Source organism: Phyllobates terribilis, unplaced genomic scaffold (genome assembly GCF_046119375.1).
Source record: "Phyllobates terribilis strain yellow unplaced genomic scaffold, ASM4611937v1 Scaffold_351__1_contigs__length_1975267, whole genome shotgun sequence".
Classification (NCBI taxonomy): Eukaryota; Metazoa; Chordata; class Amphibia; order Anura; family Dendrobatidae; genus Phyllobates; species Phyllobates terribilis.
Window position 1 is genome coordinate 914,530 of NW_027363111.1, and position 21,242 is coordinate 935,771.

The window sequence follows — 21,242 nt, forward strand, 5'->3', positions numbered from 1 at the left end:
CCACTTATACTCTCTCCCTCTGTACAGTGTTTCTCTACAACAGGCTAATGGAACATTACTTAGAGATGGGTATTAGCCTCTTATACCCTCTCCCTCTGTACAGTGTTTCTCTACAACAGGCTAATGGAACATTACTTAGAGATGGGCATTAGCTTCTTATTCCCTGTCCCTCTGTACAGTGTTTCTCTACAACAGGCTAATGGAACATTACTTAGAGATGGGCATTAGCCCCTTATACTCTCTCCCTCTGTACAGTGTTTCTCTACAACAGGCTAATGGAACATTACTTAGAGATGGGCATCAGCCCCTTATACTCTCTCCCTCTGTACAGTGTTTCTCTACAACAGGCAAATGGAACATTACTTACAGATGGGCATTAGCCCCTTATACTCTCTCCCTCTGTGCAGTGTTTCTCTACAACAGGCTAATGGAACATTACTTAGAGATGGGCATTAGCCCCTTATACTCTCTCCCTCTGTACAGTGTTTCTTTACAACAGGCAAATGGAACATTACTTACAGATGGGCATTAGCCTCTTATACTCTCTCCCTCTGTACAGTGTTTCTCTACAACAGGCTAATGGAACATTACTTAGAGATGGGCATTAGCCTCTTATACCCTCTCCCTCTGTACAGTGTTTCTCTACAACAGGCAAATGGAACATTACTTAGAGATGGGCATTAGCCCCTTATACTCTCTCCCTCTATACAGTGTTTCTCTACAACAGGCTAATGGAACATTACTTAGAGATCGGCATTAGCCCCTTATACTCTCTCCCTCTGTACAGTGTTTCTATACAACAGGCTAATGGAACATTACTTAGAGATGGGCATTAGCCCCTTATACTCTCTCCCTCTGTACAGTGTTTCTCTACAACAGGCTAATGGAACATTACTTAGAGATGGGCATTAGCCCCTTATACTCTCTCCCTCTGTACAGTGTTTCTCTACAACAGGCTTATGGAACATTACTTAGAGATGGGCATTAGCCCCTTATACTCTCTCCCTCTGTACAGTGTTTCTCTACAACAGGCTAATGGAACATTACTTAGAGATGGGTATTAGCCTCTTATACCCTCTCCCTCTGTACAGTGTTTCTCTACAACAGGCTAATGGAACATTACTTAGAGATGGGCATTAGCTTCTTATACCCTGTCCCTCTGTACAGTGTTTCTCTACAACAGGCTAATGGAACATTACTTAGAGATGGGCATTAGCCCCTTATACTCTCTCCCTCTGTACAGTGTTTCTCTACAACAGGCTAATGGAACATTACTTAGAGATGGGTATTAGCCTCTTATACCCTCTCCCTCTGTACAGTGTTTCTCTACAACAGGCTAATGGAACATTACTTAGAGATGGGCATTAGCTTCTTATACCCTGTCCCTCTGTACAGTGTTTCTCTACAACAGGCTAATGGAACATTACTTAGAGATTGGCATTAGCCTCTTATACTCTCTCCCTCTGTACAGTATTTCTCTACAACAGGCAAATGGAACATTACTTACAGATGGGCATTAGCCCCATATACTCTCTCCCTCTGTACAGTGTTTCTCTACAACAGGCTAATGGAACATTACTTACAGATGGGCATTAGCCCCTTATACTCTCTCCCTCTGTACAGTGTTTCTCTACAACAGGCAAATGGAACATTACTTACAGATGGGCATTAGCACCTTATACCCTCTCCCTCTGTACAGTGTTTCTCTACAACAGGCTAATGGAACATTACTTGGAGATGGGCATTAGCCCCTCATACCCTCTCCCTCTGTAAAGTGTTTCTATACAACAGGCTAATGGAACATTACTTAGAGATGGGCATTAGCCCCTTATACTCTCTCCCTCTATACAGTGTTTCTCTACAACAGGCTAATGGAACATTACTTAGAAATCGCCATTAGCCCCTTATACTCTCTCCCTCTGTACAGTGTTTCTATACAACAGGCTAATGGAACATTACTTAGAGATGGGCATGAGCCCCTTATAGTCTCTCCCTCTGTACTGTGTTTCTCTACAACAGGCTAATGGAACATTACTTAGAGATTGGCATTAGCCCCTTATACTCTCTCCCTCTGTACAGTGTTTCTCTACAACAGGCTAATGGAACATTACTTAGAGATTGGCATTAGCCCCTTATACTCTCTCCCTCTGTACAGTGTTTCTCTACAACAGGCTAATGGAACATTACTTAGAGATTGGCATTAGCCTTTTATACTCTCTCCCTCTGTACAGTATTTCTCTACAACAGGCTAATGGAACATTACTTACAGATGGGCATTAGCCTCTTATACCCTCTGCCTGTGTACAGTGTTTCTCTACAACAGGCTAATGGAACATTACTTACAGATGGGCATTAGCCCCTTATACTCTCTCCCTCTGTACAGTATTTCTCTACAGCAGGCTAATGGAACATTACTTACAGATGGGCATTAGCCCCTTATACTCTCTCCCTCTGTACAGTGTTTCCCTACAATAGGCTAATGGAACATTACTTAGAGATGGTCATTAGCCCCTTATACTCTCTCCCTCTGAACAGTGTTTCTATACAATAGGCTAATAGAACATTACTTAGAGATGGGCATTAGCCCCTTATACTCTCTCCCTCTGTCCAGTGTTTCTATACAACAGGCTAATGGAACATTACTTAGAGATGGGCATTAGCCCCTTATACTCTCTCCCTCTGTACAGTGTTTCTCTACAACAGGCTTATGGAACATTACTTAGAGATGGGCATTAGCCCCTTATACTCTCTCCCTCTGTACAGTGTTTCTCTACAACAGGCTAATGGAACATTACTTAGAGATGGGTATTAGCCTCTTATACCCTCTCCCTATGTACAGTGTTTCTCTACAACAGGCTAATGGAACATTACTTAGAGATGGGCATTAGCTTCTTATACCCTGTCCCTCTGTACAGTGTTTCTCTACAACAGGCTAATGGAACATTACTTAGAGATGGGCATTAGCCCCTTATACTATCTCCCTCTGTACAGTGTTTCTCTACAACAGGCTAATGGAACATTACTTACAGATGGGCATTAGCCCCTTATACTGTCTCCCTCTGTACAGTGTTTCTCTACAACAGGCTTATGGAACATTACTTAGAGATGGGCATTAGCCCCTTATACTCTCTCCCTCTGTACAGTGTTTCTCTACAACAGGCTAATGGAACATTACTTAGAGATGGGCATTAGCCCCTTATACTCTCTCCCTCTGTACAGTGTTTGTCTACAACAGGCAAATGGAACATTACTTAGAGATGGGTATTAGCCTCTTATACCCTCTCCCTCTGTACAGTGTTTCTCTACAACAGGATAATGGAACATTACTTAGAGATGGGCATTAGCTTCTTATACCCTGTCCCTCTGTACAGTGTTTCTCTACAACAGGCTAATGGAACATTACTTAGAGATGGGCATTAGCCCCTTATACTCTCTCCCTCTGTACAGTGTTTCTTTACAACAGGCTAATGGAACATTACTTAGAGATGGGTATTAGCCTCTTATACCCTCTCCCTCTGTACAGTGTTTCTCTACAACAGGCTAATGGAACATTACTTAGAGATGGGCATTAGCTTCTTATACCCTGTCCCTCTGTACAGTGTTTCTCTACAACAGGCTAATGGAACATTACTTAGAGATGGGCATTAGCCCCTTATACTCTCTCCCTCTGTACAGTGTTTCTCTACAACAGGCTAATGGAACATTACTTAGAGATGGGCATTAGCCCCTTATACTCTCTCCCTCTGTACAGTGTTTCTCTACAACAGGCAAATGGAACATTACTTACAGATGGGCATTAGCCCCTTATACTCTCTCCCACTGTGCAGTGTTTCTCTACAACAGGCTAATGGAACATTACTTAGAGATGGGCATTAGCCCCTTATACTCTCTCCCTCTGTACAGTGTTTCTCTACAACAGGCAAATGGAACATTACTTACAGATGGGCATTAGCCTCTTATACTCTCTCCCTCTGTACAGTGTTTCTCTACAACAGGCTAATGGAACATTACTTAGAGATGGGCATTAGCCTCTTATACCCTCTCCCTCTGTACAGTGTTTCTCTACAACAGGCAAATGGAACATTACTTAGAGATGGGCATTAGCCCCTTATACTCTCTCCCTCTATACAGTGTTTCTCTACAACAGGCTAATGGAACATTACTTAGAGATCGGCATTAGCCCCTTATACTCTCTCCCTCTGTACAGTGTTTCTAAACAACAGGCTAATGGAACATTACTTAGAGATGGGCATTAGCCCCTTATACTCTCTCCCTCTGTACAGTGTTTCTCTACACTAGGCTAATGGAACATTACTTAGAGATGGGCATTAGCCCCTTATACTCTCTCCCTCTGTACAGTGTTTCTCTACAACAGGCTTATGGAACATTACTTAGAGATGGGCATTAGCCCCTTATACTCTCTCCCTCTGTACAGTGTTTCTCTACAACAGGCTAATGGAACATTACTTAGAGATGGGTATTAGCCTCTTATACCCTCTCCCTCTGTACAGTGTTTCTCTACAACAGGCTAATGGAACATTACTTAGAGATGGGCATTAGCTTCTTATACCCTGTCCCTCTGTACAGTGTTTCTCTACAACAGGCTTATGGAACATTACTTAGAGATGGGCATTAGCCCCTTATACTCTCTCCCTCTGTACAGTGTTTCTCTACAACAGGCTAATGGAACATTACTTAGAGATTGGCATTAGCCCCTTATACTCTCTCCCTCTGTACAGTGTTTCTCTGCAACAGGCTAATGGAACATTACTTAGAGATGGGCATTAGCTTCTTATACCCTTTCCCTCTGTACAGTGTTTCTCTACAACAGGCTAATGGAACATTACTTAGAGATGGGCATTAGCCCCTTATACTCTCTCCCTCTGTACAGTGTTTCTCTACAACAGGCTAATGGAACATTACTTAGAGATGGGCATTAGCCCCTTATACTCTGTCCCTCTGTACAGTGTTTCTCTACCACAGGCAAATGGAACATTACTTACAGATGGGCATTAGCCCCTTATACTCTCTCCCACTGTGCAGTGTTTCTCTACACTAGGCTAATGGAACATTACTTAGAGATGGGCATTAGCCCCTTATACTCTCTCCCTCTGTACAGTGTTTCTCTACAACAGGCTTATGGAACATTACTTAGAGATTGGCATTAGCCCCTTATACTCTCTCCCTCTGTACAGTGTTTCTTTACAACAGGCTAATGGAACATTACTTAGAGATTGGCATTAGCCTTTTATACTCTCTCCCTCTGTACAGTATTTCTCTACAACAGTCTAATGGAACATTACTTACAGATGGGCATTAGCCTCTTATACCCTCTGCCTGTGTACAGTGTTTCTCTACAACAGGCTAATGGAACATTACTTACAGATGGGCATTAGCCCCTTATACTCTCTCCCTCTGTACAGTGTTTCCCTACAATAGGCTAATGGAACATTACTTAGAGATGGTCATTAGCCCCTTATACTCTCTCCCTCTGAACAGTGTTTCTATACAATAGGCTAATAGAACATTACTTAGAGATGGGCATTAGCCCCTTATACTCTCTCCCTCTGTCCAGTGTTTCTATACAACAGGCTAATGGAACATTACTTAGAGATGGGCATTAGCCCCTTATACTCTCTCCCTCTGTACAGTGTTTCTCTACAACAGGCTTATGGAACATTACTTAGAGATGGGCATTAGCCCCTTATACTCTCTCCCTCTGTACAGTGTTTCTCTACAACAGGCTAATGGAACATTACTTAGAGATGGGTATTAGCCTCTTATACCCTCTCCCTCTGTACAGTGTTTCTCTACAACAGGCTAATGGAACATTACTTAGAGATGGGCATTAGCTTCTTATACCCTGTCCCTCTGTACAGTGTTTCTCTACAACAGGCTAATGGAACATTACTTAGAGATGGGCATTAGCCCCTTATAGTCTCTCCCTCTGTACAGTGTTTCTCTACAACAGGCTAATGGAACATTACTTACAGATGGGCATTAGCCCCTTATACTGTCTCCCTCTGTACAGTGTTTCTCTACAACAGGCTTATGGAACATTACTTAGAGATGGGCATTAGCCCCTTATACTCTCTCCCTCTGTACAGTGTTTCTCTACAACAGGCTAATGGAACATTACTTAGAGATGGGCATTAGCCCCTTATACTCTCTCCCTCTGTGCAGTGTTTCTCTACAACAGGCAAATGGAACATTACTTAGAGATGGGCATTAGCCCCTTATACTCTCTCCCTCTGTACAGTGTTTCTCTACAACAGGCTAATGGAACATTACTTAGAGATGGGCATTAGCCCCTTATACTCTCTCCCTCTGTACAGTGTTTCTCTACAACAGGCAAATGGAACATTACTTACAGATGGGCATTAGCCTCTTATACTCTCTCCCTCTGTACAGTGTTTCTCTACAACAGGCTAATGGAACATTACTTAGAGATGGGCATTAGCCTCTTATACCCTCTCCCTCTGTACAGTGTTTCTCTACAACAGGCAAATGGAACATTACTTAGAGATGGGCATTAGCCCCTTATACTCTCTCCCTCTATACAGTGTTTCTCTACAACAGGCTAATGGAACATTACTTAGAGATCGGCATTAGCCTCTTATACTCTCTCCCTCTGTACAGTGTTTCTATACAACAGGCTAATGGAATATTACTTAGAGATAGGCATTAGCCCCTTATACTCTCTCCCTCTGTACAGTGTTTCTCTACAACAGGCTAATGGAACATTACTTAGAGATGGGCATTAGCCCCTTATACTCTCTCCCTCTGTACAGTGTTTCTCTACAACAGGCTTATGGAACATTACTTAGAGATGGGCATTAGCCCCTTATACTCTCTCCCTCTGTACAGTGTTTCTCTACAACAGGCTAATGGAACATTACTTAGAGATGGGTATTAGCCTCTTATACCCTCTCCCTCTGTACAGTGTTTCTCTACAACAGTCTAATGGAACATTACTTAGAGATGGGCATTAGCTTCTTATACCCTGTCCCTCTGTACAGTGTTTCTCTACAACAGGCTTATGGAACATTACTTAGAGATGGGCATTAGCCCCTTATACTCTCTCCCTCTGTACAGTGTTTCTCTACAACAGGCTAATGGAACATTACTTAGAGATTGGCATTAGCCCCTTATACTCGCTCCCTCTGTACATCGTTTCTCGACAACAGGCTAATGGAACATTACTTAGAGATGGGCATTAGCACCTTATACTCTCTCCCTCTGTACAGTGTTTCTCTACAACAGGCTAATGGAACATTACATAGAGATGGGCATTAGCCCCTTATACTCTCTCCCTCTGTACAGTAGTTCTCTACAACAGGCTAATGGAACATTACTTAGAGATGGGCATTAGCACCTTATACCCTCTCCCTCTGTACAGTGTTTCTCTACAACAGGCTAATGGAACATTACTTGGAGATGGGCATTAGCCCCTCATACCCTCTCCCTCTGTAAAGTGTTTCTATACAACAGGCTAATCGAACATTACTTAGAGAAGGGCAATAGCCCCTTATACTCTCTCCATCTGTACAGTGTCTTTCTACAACAGGCTAATGGAACATTACTTAGAGATTGGCATTAGCCTCTTAAACTCTCTCCCTCTGTACAGTATTTCTCTACAACAGGCTAATGGAACATTACTTAGAGATGGGCATTAGCCCCTTATACTCTCTCCCTATGTACAGTGTTTCTCTACAACAGGCTAATGCAACATTACTTAGAGATTGGCATTAGCCCCTTATACTCTCTCCCTCTGTACAGTGTTTCTCTACAACAGGCTAATGGAACATTACTTAGAGATTGGCATTAGCCCCTTATACTCTCTCCCTCTGTACAGTGTTTCTCTACAACAGGCTAATGAAACATTACTTAGAGATTGGCATTAGCCTTTTATACTCTCTCCCTCTGTACAGTATTTCTCTACAACAGGCTAATGGAACATTACTTACAGATGGGCATTAGCCTCTTATACCCTCTCCCTGTGTACAGTGTTTCTCTACAACAGGCTAATGGAACATTACTTACAGATGGGCATTAGCCCCTTATACTCTCTCCCTCTGTACAGTGTTTCTCTACAGCAGGCTAATGGAACATTACTTACAGATGGGCATTAGCCCCTTATACTCTCTCCCTCTGTACAGTGTTTCTCTACAACAGGCAAATGGAACATTACTTAGAGATGGGCATTAGCCCCTTATACTCTCTCCCTCTATACAGTGTTTCTCTACAACAGGCTAATGGAACATTACTTAGAGATCGGCATTAGCCTCTTATACTCTCTCCCTCTGTACAGTGTTTCTATACAACAGGCTAATGGAACATTACTTAGAGATGGGCATTAGCCCCTTATACTCTCTCCCTCTGTCCAGTGTTTCTCTACAACAGGCTAATGGAACATTACTTAGAGATGGGCATTAGCCCCTTATACTCTCTCCCTCTATACAGTGTTTCTCTACAACAGGCTAATGGAACATTACTTAGAGATCGGCATTAGCCTCTTATACTCTCTCCCTCTGTACAGTGTTTCTATACAACAGGCTAATGGAACATTACTTAGAGATGGGCATTAGCCCCTTATACTCTCTCCCTCTGTCCAGTGTTTCTCTACAACAGGCTAATGGAACATTACTTAGAGATGGGCATTAGCCCCTTATACTCTCTCCCTCTGTACAGTGTTTCTCTACAACAGGCTTATGGAACATTACTTAGAGATGGGCATTAGCCCCTTATACTCTCTCCCTCTGTACAGTGTTTCTCTACAACAGGCTAATGGAACATTACTTAGAGATGGGTATTAGCCTCTTATACCCTCTCCCTCTGTACAGTGTTTCTCTACAACAGGCTAATGGAACATTACTTAGAGATGGGCATTAGCTTCTTATACCCTGTCCCTCTGTACAGTGTTTCTCTACAACAGGCTAATGGAACATTACTTAGAGATGGGCATTAGCCCCTTATACTCTCTCCCTCTGTACAGTGTTTCTCTACAACAGGCTAATGGAACATTATTTACAGATGGGCGTTAGCCCCTTATACTCTCTCCCTCTGTACAGTGTTTCTCTACAACAGGCAAATGGAACATTACTTACAGATGGGCATTAGCCCCTTATACTCTCTCCCTCTGTACAGTGTTTCTCTACAACAGGCTAATGGAACATTACTTAGAGATGGGCATCAGCCCCTTATACTCTCTCCGTCTGTACAGTGTTTCTCTACAACAGGCAAATGGAACATTACTTACAGATGGGCATTAGCCCCTTATACTCTCTCCCTCTGTACAGTGTTTCTCTACAACAGGCAAATGGAACATTACTTACAGATGGGCATTAGCCTCTTATACTCTCTCCCTCTGTACAGTGTTTCTCTACAACAGGCTAATGGAACATTACTTAGAGATGGGCATTAGCCTCTTATACCCTCTCCCTCTGTAAAGTGTTTCTATACAACAGGCTAATCGAACATTACTTAGAGAAGGGCAATAGCCCCTTATACTCTCTCCATCTGTACAGTGTCTTTCTACAACAGGCTAATGGAACATTACTTAGAGATTGGCATTAGCCTCTTAAACTCTCTCCCACTGTACAGTATTTCTCTACAACAGGCTAATGGAACATTACTTAGAGATGGGCATTAGCCCCTTATACTCTCTCCCTATGTACAGTGTTTCTCTACAACAGGCTAATGCAACATTACTTAGAGATTGGCATTAGCCCCTTATACTCTCTCCCTCTGTACAGTGTTTCTCTACAACAGGCTAATGGAACATTACTTAGAGATTGGCATTAGCCCCTTATACTCTCTCCCTCTGTACAGTGTTTCTCTACAACAGGCTAATGAAACATTACTTAGAGATTGGCATTAGCCTTTTATACTCTCTCCCTCTGTACAGTATTTCTCTACAACAGGCTAATGGAACATTACTTACAGATGGGCATTAGCCTCTTATACCCTCTCCCTGTGTACAGTGTTTCTCTACAACAGGCTAATGGAACATTACTTACAGATGGGCATTAGCCCCTTATACTCTCTCCCTCTGTACAGTGTTTCTCTACAGCAGGCTAATGGAACATTACTTACAGATGGGCATTAGCCCCTTATACTCTCTCCCTCTGTACAGTGTTTCCCTACAATAGGCTAATGGAACATTACTTAGAGATGGGCATTAGCCCCTTATACTCTCTCCCTCTGAACAGTGTTTCTATACAACAGGCTAATAGAACATTACTTAGAGATGGGCATTAGCCCCTTATACTCTCTCCCTCTGTCCAGTGTTTCTATACAACAGGCTAATGGAACATTACTTAGAGATGGGCATTAGCCCCTTATACTCTCTCCCTCTGTACAGTGTTTCTATACAACAGGCTTATGGAACATTACTTAGAGATGGGCATTAGCCCCTTATACTCTCTCCCTCTGTGCAGTGTTTCTCTACAACAGGCTAATGGAACATTACTTAGAGATGGGTATTAGCCTCTTATACCCTCTCCCTCTGTACAGTGTTTCTCTACAACAGGCTAATGGAACATTACTTAGAGATGGGCATTAGCTTCTTATACCCTGTCCCTCTGTACAGTGTTTCTCTACAACAGGCTAATGGAACATTACTTAGAGATGGGCATTAGCCCCTTATACTCTCTCCCTCTGTACAGTGTTTCTCTACAACAGGCTAATGGAACATTACTTACAGATGGGCATTAGCCCCTTATACTCTCTCCCTCTGTACAGTGTTTCTCTACAACAGGCAAATGGAACATTACTTACAGATGGGCATTAGCCCCTTATACTCTCTCCCTCTGTACAGTGTTTCTCTACAACAGGCTAATGGAACATTACTTAGAGATGGGCATTAGCCCCTTATACTCTCTCCCTCTGTACAGTGTTTCTCTACAACAGGCAAATGGAACATTACTTAGAGATGGGCATTAGCCCCTTATACTCTCTCCCTCTGTACAGTGTTTCTCTACAACAGGCAAATGGAACATTACTTAGAGATGGGCATTAGCCCCTTATACTCTCTCCCTCTATACAGTGTTTCTCTACAACAGGCTAATGGAACATTACTTAGAGATCGGCATTAGCCTCTTATACTCTCTCCCTCTGTACAGTGTTTCTATACAACAGGCTAATGGAACATTACTTAGAGATGGGCAATAGCCCCTTATACTCTCTCCCTCTGTCCAGTGTTTCTCTACAACAGGCTAATGGAACATTACTTAGAGATGGGCATTAGCCCCTTATACTCTCTCCCTCTATACAGTGTTTCTCTACAACAGGCTAATGGAACATTACTTAGAGATCGGCATTAGCCTCTTATACTCTCTCCCTCTGTACAGTGTTTCTATACAACAGGCTAATGGAACATTACTTAGAGATGGGCATTAGCCCCTTATACTCTCTCCCTCTGTCCAGTGTTTCTCTACAACAGGCTAATGGAACATTACTTAGAGATGGGCATTAGCCCCTTATACTCTCTCCCTCTGTACAGTGTTTCTCTACAACAGGCTTATGGAACATTACTTAGAGATGGGCATTAGCCCCTTATACTCTCTCCCTCTGTACAGTGTTTCTCTACAACAGGCTAATGGAACATTACTTAGAGATGGGTATTAGCCTCTTATACCCTCTCCCTCTGTACAGTGTTTCTCTACAACAGGCTAATGGAACATTACTTAGAGATGGGCATTAGCTTCTTATACCCTGTCCCTCTGTACAGTGTTTCTCTACAACAGGCTAATGGAACATTACTTAGAGATGGGCATTAGCCCCTTATACTCTCTCCCTCTGTACAGTGTTTCTCTACAACAGGCTAATGGAACATTATTTACAGATGGGCGTTAGCCCCTTATACTCTCTCCCTCTGTACAGTGTTTCTCTACAACAGGCAAATGGAACATTACTTACAAATGGGCATTAGCCCCTTATACTCTCTCCCTCTGTACAGTGTTTCTCTACAACAGGCTAATGGAACATTACTTAGAGATGGGCATTAGCCCCTTATACTCTCTCCCTCTGTACAGTGTTTCTCTACAACAGGCAAATGGAACATTACTTACAGATGGGCATTAGCCTCTTATACTCTCTCCCTCTGTACAGTGTTTCTCTACAACAGGCTAATGGAACATTACTTAGAGATGGGCATTAGCCTCTTATACCCTCTCCCTCTGTACAGTGTTTCTCTACAACAGGCAAATGGAACATTACTTAGAGATGGGCATTAGCCCCTTATACTCTCTCCCTCTATACAGTGTTTCTCTACAACAGGCTAATGGAACATTACTTAGAGATCGGCATTAGCCTCTTATACTCTCTCCCTCTGTACAGTGTTTCTATACAACAGGCTAATGGAACATTACTTAGAGATGGGCATTAGCCCCTTATACTCTCTCCCTCTGTCCAGTGTTTCTCTACAACAGGCTAATGGAACATTACTTAGAGATGGGCATTAGCCCCTTATACTCTCTCCCTCTGTACAGTGTTTCTCTACAACAGGCTTATGGAACATTACTTAGAGATGGGCATTAGCCCCTTATACTCTCTCCCTCTGTACAGTGTTTGTCTACAACAGGCTAATGGAACATTACTTAGAGATAGGTATTAGCCTCTTATACCCTCTCCCTCTGTACAGTGTTTCTCTACAACAGGCTAATGGAACATTACTTAGAGATGGGCATTAGCTTCTTATACCCTGTCCCTCTGTACAGTGTTTCTCTACAACAGGCTTATGGAACATTACTTAGAGATTGGCATTAGCCCCTTATACTCTCTCCCTCTGTACAGTGTTTCTCTACAACAGGCTAATGGAACATTACTTAGAGATGGGCATTAGCCCCTTATACTCTCTCCCTCTGTACAGTGTTTCTCTACAACAGGCAAATGGAACATTTCTTACAGATGGGCATTAGCCCCTTATACTCTCTCCCTCTGTACAGTGTTTCTCTTCAACAGGCTAATGGAACATTACTTAGAGATGGGCATTAGCCCCTTATACTCTCTCCCTCTGTACAGGGTTTCTCTACAACAGGCAAATGGAACATTACTTACAGATGGGCATTAGCCTCTTATACTCTCTCCCTCTGTACAGTGTTTCTCTACAACAGGCTAATGGAACATTACTTAGAGATGGGCATTAGCCTCTTATACCCTCTCCCTCTGTACAGTGTTTCTCTACAACAGGCAAATGGAACATTACTTAGAGATGGGCATTAGCCCCTTATACTCTATCCCTCTATACAGTGTTTCTCTACAACAGGCTAATGGAACATTACTTAGAGATCGGCATTAGCCTCTTATACTCTCTCCCTCTGTACAGTGTTTCTATACAACAGGCTAATGGAACATTACTTAGAGATGGGCATTAGCCCCTTATACTCTCTCCCTCTGTACAGTGTTTCTCTACAACAGGCTAATGGAACATTACTTAGAGATGGGCATTAGCCCCTTATACTCTCTCCCTCTGTACAGTGTTTCTCTACAACAGGCTAATGGAACATTACTTAGAGATGTGCATTAGCCCCTTATACTCTCTCCCTCTGTACAGTGTTTCTCTACAACAGGCTAATGGAACATTACTTAGAGATGGGTATTAGCCTCTTATACCCTCCCCCTCTGTACAGTGTTTCTCTACAACAGGCTAATGGAACATTACTTAGAGATGGGCATTAGCCTCTTATACCCTGTCCCTCTGTACAGTGTTTCTCTACAACAGGCTTATGGAACATTACTTAGAGATGGGCATTAGCCCCTTATACTCTCTCCCTCTGTACAGTGTTTCTCTACAACAGGCTAATGGAACATTACTTAGAGATGGGTATTAGCCTCTTATACCCTCTCCCTCTGTACAGTGTTTCTCTACAACAGGCTAATGGAACATTACTTAGAGATGGGCATTAGCTTCTTATACCCTGTCCCTCTGTACAGTGTTTCTCTACAACAGGCTAATGGAACATTACTTAGAGATGGGCATTAGCCCCTTATACTCTCTCCCTCTGTACAGTGTTTCTCTACAACAGGCTAATGGAACATTACTTACAGATGGGCATTAGCCCCTTATACTCTCTCCCTCTGTACAGTGTTTCTCTACAACAGGCAAATGGAACATTACTTACAGATGGGCATTAGCCCCTTATACTCTCTCCCTCTGTACAGTGTTTCTCTACAACAGGCTAATGGAACATTACTTAGAGATGGGCATTAGCCCCTTATACTCTCTCCCTCTGTACAGTGTTTCTCTACAACAGGCAAATGGAACATTACTTAGAGATGGGCATTAGCCCCTTATACTCTCTCCCTCTGTACAGTGTTTCTCTACAACAGGCAAATGGAACATTACTTAGAGATGGGCATTAGCCCCTTATACTCTCTCCCTCTATACAGTGTTTCTCTACAACAGGCTAATGGAACATTACTTAGAGATCGGCATTAGCCTCTTATACTCTCTCCCTCTGTACAGTGTTTCTATACAACAGGCTAATGGAACATTACTTAGAGATGGGCATTAGCCCCTTATACTCTCTCCCTCTGTCCAGTGTTTCTCTACAACAGGCTAATGGAACATTACTTAGAGATGGGCATTAGCCCCTTATACTCTCTCCCTCTATACAGTGTTTCTCTACAACAGGCTAATGGAACATTACTTAGAGATCGGCATTAGCCTCTTATACTCTCTCCCTCTGTACAGTGTTTCTATACAACAGGCTAATGGAACATTACTTAGAGATGGGCATTAGCCCCTTATACTCTCTCCCTCTGTCCAGTGTTTCTCTACAACAGGCTAATGGAACATTACTTAGAGATGGGCATTAGCCCCTTATACTCTCTCCCTCTGTACAGTGTTTCTCTACAACAGGCTTATGGAACATTACTTAGAGATGTGCATTAGCCCCTTATACTCTCTCCCTCTGTACAGTGTTTCTCTACAACAGGCTAATGGAACATTACTTAGAGATGGGTATTAGCCTCTTATACCCTCCCCCTCTGTACAGTGTTTCTCTACAACAGGCTAATGGAACATTACTTAGAGATGGGCATTAGCCTCTTATACCCTGTCCCTCTGTACAGTGTTTCTCTACAACAGGCTTATGGAACATTACTTAGAGATGGGCATTAGCCCCTTATACTCTCTCCCTCTGTACAGTGTTTCTCTACAACAGGCTAATGGAACATTACTTAGAGATGGGTATTAGCCTCTTATACCCTCTCCCTCTGTACAGTGTTTCTCTACAACAGGCTAATGGAACATTACTTAGAGATGGGCATTAGCTTCTTATACCCTGTCCCTCTGTACAGTGTTTCTCTACAACAGGCTAATGGAACATTACTTAGAGATGGGCATTAGCCCCTTATACTCTCTCCCTCTGTACAGTGTTTCTCTACAACAGGCTAATGGAACATTACTTACAGATGGGCATTAGCCCCTTATACTCTCTCCCTCTGTACAGTGTTTCTCTACAACAGGCAAATGGAACATTACTTACAGATGGGCATTAGCCCCTTATACTCTCTCCCTCTGTACAGTGTTTCTCTACAACAGGCTAATGGAACATTACTTAGAGATGGGCATTAGCCCCTTATACTCTCTCCCTCTGTACAGTGTTTCTCTACAACAGGCAAATGGAACATTACTTAGAGATGGGCATTAGCCCCTTATACTCTCTCCCTCTGTACAGTGTTTCTCTACAACAGGCAAATGGAACATTACTTAGAGATGGGCATTAGCCCCTTATACTCTCTCCCTCTATACAGTGTTTCTCTACAACAGGCTAATGGAACATTACTTAGAGATCGGCATTAGCCTCTTATACTCTCTCCCTCTGTACAGTGTTTCTATACAACAGGCTAATGGAACATTACTTAGAGATGGGCATTAGCCCCTTATACTCTCTCCCTCTGTCCAGTGTTTCTCTACAACAGGCTAATGGAACATTACTTAGAGATGGGCATTAGCCCCTTATACTCTCTCCCTCTATACAGTGTTTCTCTACAACAGGCTAATGGAACATTACTTAGAGATAGGCATTAGCCTCTTATACTCTCTCCCTCTGTACAGTGTTTCTATACAACAGGCTAATGGAACATTACTTAGAGATGGGCATTAGCCCCTTATACTCTCTCCCTCTGTCCAGTGTTTCTCTACAACAGGCTAATGGAACATTACTTAGAGATGGGCATTAGCCCCTTATACTCTCTCCCTCTGTACAGTGTTTCTCTACAACAGGCTTATGGAACATTACTTAGAGATGGGCATTAGCCCCTTATACTCTCTCCCTCTGTACAGTGTTTCTCTACAACAGGCTAATGGAACATTACTTAGAGATGGGTATTAGCCTCTTATACCCTCTCCCTCTGTACAGTGTTTCTCTACAACAGGCTAATGGAACATTACTTAGAGATGGGCATTAGCTTCTTATACCCTGTCCCTCTGTACAGTGTTTCTCTACAACAGGCTAATGGAACATTACTTAGAGATGGGCATTAGCCCCTTATACTCTCTCCCTCTGTACAGTGTTTCTCTACAACAGGCTAATGGAACATTATTTACAGATGGGCGTTAGCCCCTTATACTCTCTCCCTCTGTACAGTGTTTCTCTACAACAGGCAAATGGAACATTACTTACAAATGGGCATTAGCCCCTTATACTCTCTCCCTCTGTACAGTGTTTCTCTACAACAGGCTAATGGAACATTACTTAGAGATGGGCATTAGCCCCTTATACTCTCTCCCTCTGTACAGTGTTTCTCTACAACAGGCAAATGGAACATTACTTACAGATGGGCATTAGCCTCTTATACTCTCTCCCTCTGTACAGTGTTTCTCTACAACAGGCTAATGGAACATTACTTAGAGATGGGCATTAGCCTCTTATACCCTCTCCCTCTGTACAGTGTTTCTCTACAACAGGCAAATGGAACATTACTTAGAGATGGGCATTAGCCCCTTATACTCTCTCCCTCTATACAGTGTTTCTCTACAACAGGCTAATGGAACATTACTTAGAGATCGGCATTAGCCTCTTATACTCTCTCCCTCTGTACAGTGTTTCTATACAACAGGCTAATGGAACATTACTTAGAGATGGGCATTAGCCCCTTATACTCTCTCCCTCTGTCCAGTGTTTCTCTACAACAGGCTAATGGAACATTACTTAGAGATGGGCATTAGCCCCTTATACTCTCTCCCTCTGTACAGTGTTTCTCTACAACAGGCTTATGGAACATTACTTAGAGATGGGCATTAGCCCCTTATACTCTCTCCCTCTGTACAGTGTTTGTCTACAACAGGCTAATGGAACATTACTTAGAGATGGGTATTAGCCTCTTATACCCTCTCCCTCTGTACAGTGTTTCTCTACAACAGGCTAATGGAACATTACTTAGAGATGGGCATTAGCTTCTTATACCCTGTCCCTCTGTACAGTGTTTCTCTACAACAGGCTTATGGAACATTACTTAGAGATTGGCATTAGCCCCTTATAGTCTCTCCCTCTGTACAGTGTTTCTCTACAACAGGCTAATGGAACATTACTTAGAGATGGGCATTAGCCCCTTATACTCTCTCCCTCTGTACAGTGTTTCTCTACAACAGGCAAATGGAACATTTCTTACAGATGGGCATTAGCCCCTTATACTCTCTCCCTCTGTACAGTGTTTCTCTTCAACAGGCTAATGGAACATTACTTAGAGATGGGCATTAGCCCCTTATACTCTCTCCCTCTGTACAGGGTTTCTCTACAACAGGCAAATGGAACATTACTTACAGATGGGCATTAGCCTCTTATACTCTCTCCCTCTGTACAGTGTTTCTCTACAACAGGCTAATGGAACATTACTTAGAGATGGGCATTAGCCTCTTATACCCTCTCCCTCTGTACAGTGTTTCTCTACAACAGGCAAATGGAACATTACTTAGAGATGGGCATTAGCCCCTTATACTCTATCCCTCTATACAGTGTTTCTCTACAACAGGCTAATGGAACATTACTTAGAGATCGGCATTAGCCTCTTATACTCTCTCCCTCTGTACAGTGTTTCTATACAACAGGCTAATGGAACATTACTTAGAGATGGGCATTAGCCCCTTATACTCTCTCCCTCTGTACAGTGTTTCTCTACAACAGGCTAATGGAACATTACTTAGAGATGGGCATTAGCCCCTTATACTCTCTCCCTCTGTACAGTGTTTCTCTACAACAGGCTTATGGAACATTACTTAGAGATGTGCATTAGCCCCTTATACTCTCTCCCTCTGTACAGTGTTTCTCTACAACAGGCTAATGGAACATTACTTAGAGATGGGTATTAGCCTCTTATACCCTCCCCCTCTGTACAGTGTTTCTCTACAACAGGCTAATGGAACATTACTTAGAGATGGGCATTAGCCTCTTATACCCTGTCCCTCTGTACAGTGTTTCTCTACAACAGGCTTATGGAACATTACTTAGAGATGGGCATTAGCCCCTTATACTCTCTCCCTCTGTACAGTGTTTCTCTACAACAGGCTAATGGAACATTACTTAGAGATTGGCATTAGCCCCTTATACTCGCTCCCTCTGTACAGCGTTTCTCTACAACAGGCTAATGGAACATTACTTAGAGATGGGCATTAGCACCTTATACTCTCTCCCTCTGTACAGTGTTTCTCTACAACAGGCTAATGGAACATTACATAGAGATGGGCATTAGCCCCTTATACTCTCTCCCTCTGTACAGTATTTCTTTACAACAGGCTAATGGAACATTACTTAGAGATGGGCATTAGCACCTTATACCCTCTCCCTCTGTACAGTGTTTCTCTACAACAGGCTAATGGAACATTACTTGGAGATGGGCATTAGCCCCTCATACCCTCTCCCTCTGTACAGTGTTTCTCTACAACAGGCTAATGGAACAATACTTAGAGAAGGGCAATAGCCCCTTATACTCTCTCCATCTGTACAGTGTCTTTCTACAACAGGCTAATGGAACATTACTTAGAGATTGGCATTAGCCTCTTATACTCTCTCCCTCTGTACAGTATTTCTCTACAACAGGCTAATGGAACATTACTTAGAGATGGGCATTAGCCCCTTATACTCTCTCCCTATGTACAGTGTTTCTCTACAACAGGCTAATGGAACATTACTTAGAGATTGGCATTAGCCCCTTATACTCTCTCCCTCTGTACAGTGTTTCTCTACAACAGGCTAATGGAATATTACTTAGAGATTGGCATTAGCCCCTTATACTCTCTCCCTCTGTACAGTGTTTCTCTACAACAGGCTAATGGAACATTACTTAGAGATTGGCATTAGCCTTTTATACTCTCTCCCTCTGTACAGTATTTCTCTACAACAGGCTAATGGAACATTACTTACAGATGGGCATTAGCCCCTTATACTCTCTCCCTCTGTACAGTGTTTCTCTACAGCAGGCTAACGGAACATTACTTACAGATGGGCATTAGCCCCTTATACTATCTCCCTCTGTACAGTGTTTCCCTACAATAGGCTAATGGAGCATTACTTAGAGATGGGCATTAGCCCCTTATACTCTCTCCCTCTGAACAGTGTTTCTATACAACAGGCTAATAGAACATTACTTAGAGATGGGTATTAGCCCCTTATACTCTCTCCCTCTGTCCATTGTTTCTATACAACAGGCTAATGGAACATTACTTAGAGATGGGCATTAGCCCCTTATACTCTCTCCCTCTGTACAGTGTTTCTCTACAACAGGCTTATGGAACATTAGTTAGAGATGGGCATTAGCCCCTTATACTCTCTCCCTCTGTACAGTGTTTCTCTACAACAGGCTAATGGAACATTACTTAGAGATGGGTATTAGCCTCTTATACCCTCTCCCTCTGTACAGTGTTTCTCTACAACAGGCTAATGGAACATTACTTAGAGATGGGCATTAGCTTCTTATACCCTGTCCCTCTGTACAGTGTTTCTCTACAACAGGCTAATGGAACATTACTTAGAGATGGGCATTAGCCCCTTATACTCTCTGCCTCTGTACAGTGTTTCTCTACAACAGGCTAATGGAACATTACTTAGAGATGGGCATTAGCCGCTTATACTCTCTCCGTCTGTACAGTGTTTCTCTACAACAGGCAAATGGAACATTACTTACAGATGGGCATTAGCCTCTTGTACTCTCTCCCTCTGTACAGTGTTTCTCTACAACAGGCTAATGGAACATTACTTAGAGATGGGCATTAGCCTCTTATACCCTCTCCCTCTGTACAGTGTTTCTCTACAACAGGCAAATGGAACATTACTTAGAAATAGGCATTAGCCCCTTATACTCTCTCCCTCTATACAGTGTTTCTCTACAACAGGCTAATGGAACATTACTTAGAGATCGGCATTAGCCCCTTATACTCTCTCCCTCTGTACAGTGTTTCTATACAACAGGCTAATGGAACATTACTTAGAGATGGGCATTAGCCCCTTATACTCCCTCCCTCTGTACAGTGTTTCTCTACAACAGGCTAATGGAACATTACTTAGAGATGGGCATTAGCCCCTTATACTCTCTCCCTCTGTACAGTGTTTCTCTACAACAGGCTAATGGAACATTACTTAGAGATTGGCATTAGCCTTTTATACTCTCTCCCTCTGTACAGTATTTCTCTACAACAGGCTAATGGAACATTACTTACAGATGGGCATTAGCCCCTTATACTCTCTCCCTCTGTACAGTGTTTCTCTACAGCAGGCTAACGGAACATTACTTACAGATGGGCATTAGCCCCTTATACTATCTCCCTCTGTACAGTGTTTCCCTACAATAGGCTAATGGAGCATTACTTAGAGATGGGCATTAGCCCCTTATACTCTCTCCCTCTGAACAGTGTTTCTATACAACAGGCTAATAGAACATTACTTAGAGATGGGTATTAGCCCCTTATACTCTCTCCCTCTGTCCATTGTTTCTATACAACAGGCTAATGGAACATTACTTAGAGATGGGCATTAGCCCCTTATACTCTCTCCCTCTGTACAGTGTTTCTCTACAACAGGCTTATGGAACATTAGTTAGAGATGGGCATTAGCCCCTTATACTCTCTCCCTCTGTACAGTGTTTCTCTACAACAGGCTAATGGAACATTACTTAGAGATGGGTATTAGCCTCTTATACCCTCTCCCTCTGTACAGTGTTTCTCTACAACAGGCTAATGGAACATTACTTAGAGATGGGCATTAGCTTCTTATACCCTGTCCCTCTGTACAGTGTTTCTCTAC